This window comes from Chaetura pelagica, unplaced genomic scaffold (genome assembly GCF_000747805.2).
Source record: "Chaetura pelagica isolate M959 unplaced genomic scaffold, ChaPel_1.0 scaffold275, whole genome shotgun sequence".
Classification (NCBI taxonomy): Eukaryota; Metazoa; Chordata; class Aves; order Apodiformes; family Apodidae; genus Chaetura; species Chaetura pelagica.
In genome coordinates, this window is record NW_009953486.1 from 5,549,166 (window position 1) to 5,551,593 (window position 2,428).

Sequence of the window (2,428 nt, forward strand, 5' to 3'; positions counted from 1 at the left end):
GGGCCTAAATAGCAAAAAGCTCTTTCCAACAAGGAGAAAGAGTAGAGTTCAGGAGACAGGAATTGTGTAATGTTATAAAACAAACCTGGAATTACAGGTATTAAGAAAGAAAATATACTACCTGTCTCCTGCTCTTTCCCATGGAGGAGTTAATTCAGGAACATTCAGTGTACTGGAAATGTGCTGTATGAAAAGCACTCAGTTTACTTTGGATGAGCTCCTTGCTTTTGATGTTTTATGATATATTGGATGTTCAGCTGTTGTGTTTCAAGCAGATTTCTAAGTGCACCTCAGTCTCTTAAATGCTGGTGAGGAGTTCTTAGCTTGATGGGATTTCCAAGCTGTATTTAAAGACTATGTTACTATTGTTTCCCAAAAGATAGTACTAGCAATTACTTCTGCTTTGGAAGCAGCTCTAAAACTTGGACTTCAGTACTGATTAAATATTTCAGTGATGAAAAAGATGTGCTGCAATACAACATTTCTGTACCTCTAGAGCAGTCCCTGTCAGATCTTCTACAGAAGCATCACACTGGCAGATCATTTTTCAAGGAACATCCTCTCCTGACTTGTGAGACTGCAGAAATCAAAACACGTTTTTCTCTATATCAAAAGAGAACCATAGAAGAATACGTGTCATACAGTATTTAGTTTTGATCTTTAGATATTTCCTGATCTTTGACCTAAAAATACTCCTTGTAGTATAGAAGTGAAGAGGGCTTCTCACTCCCAGTTGTCATTGGCTGTTAGACTTATTAGAAAATATTGGGAAGTCTTGTGGGTAGACATCTGTGGGACAGTGGTGACATCTGTGGAGTGTTACTTCTGTGAGAATATGCCCCCAAAATTAGGTTCAAGAACCCTATAACTAGTGTTGTTGTACATTTAAGATAACCCTTGATATGATCTAAAGGTCACAAGAACAGATCTTGCTGAAAATTAAAGGCTTGTTTTTGAGATCTCTTAAAAGGGAGGGAAGGAAGTGAAGACTGAAAATGCCCTTAGAACTGCACTTCACCATAAACTGAGGCAATCATTAGCTCTCTCAGATCCAGGCCTAGCTGAGCTACAAATATACTGGCTTCCCTGCCAGAGAGTTACGTCACGACCACAAAAGTTAAATAAAACCTTTTCCATTCTGTAGTTTAAAAACAGCTTAATAGAGAAGATTTCGTATTAACAGGGTGGTTTCTTCCCCATAGCAGCGACGAACATGGAAAAACTGACCCGTGCCCAGTTTAGTCTTGACTTGTCTATTCCAGACTCTTCTAAAGTGATTGTTTCACAGGCACTAATCTGTGACCCTTCACATGGGTTCATTTTCATTCCTTAAATAGACAGGTGTCCACAGAGCACATAAGTTGTCTCTTCTTGTCGGGTTTCTCAGAAGAACTTATCATTGAACAAAGCCCAAACTGCACTCAGTCTGCAAGGACAGCAGGATGTGTGTTTTCAGTGGAACTGGCTCAAAGAAAACAAATCACAAGAATATAAACTTGTTGTGGTGTCTCCTAAAAAAAAACCAACTGTGAGCCTTTGAACCAGCCTTAATTTTAAAGCCTGCCTAGAAAGTTCTCCAATCTTGTGGCCCACATACTACGATCCCATAGAATAAAGTCACTGGAACAGAGGAACAGGATTGGGAAGGATGTACCAAATCACAGGAGTCTGCAGTGAGATGTCATGCTTTTGTACATTTTTCTCTGTGTTGGTGACTGATACCTTGGTCTTTTTGTTGTTATTAACTTGACTTTGAGACATCTCTGTGTGTCCCTTGTCTAACACACCCATCTATCTTCACACTCTGCATCTTACCATCAGACACTTCAATAAAGGGGATTAAGAGCTGAGTCACAAAATGCAACTTGAGAAATATGAAAAAATGTCGTGTGGGGTGCGAGGAAATCAAGTTCTCATTGTAGCATACCTGTGTTTCCTGGAAATCCTCTGGTTTACAGGTAGCCTTTTGTCTTGCAGGAAGATCTACAACCTCTCTGACTTCACTTGCAAGGAGAGGACAGAGAGCCAAGTACCCAGGTGACCCGAGCTGCTTTATCTGTTCTAGCACCTCTCCTGCCTTCACTTAGCATGAAAACCTCTGGCTCTCTGAGGGTTACTGTGCACTTTCCGATTAAAAGACTCACAGCAATAACTGATTTTTGCCAGAATGTAAAGGCTGCCAACACTAACAGTGCAGGGGGTTCTGCCTTTAGAGACGATGCACTCACTCTTCACAAATAGGTGGTTAGTCAGCCGGATGGGGGAGGGCAGTCCGGACACCAAAACGTGTTGTTCCTCAGCTCCTTTCATTTTTATATTTAATGATCCTAAAGTGCCGATGCTGCCCGAAGCTGCAACTTCCCAGCCACCTGTGCCTTCTGGTACGAGTGCCCCAGCCCCCCGCCGCTTCATGCGGACGGTCCCTCGA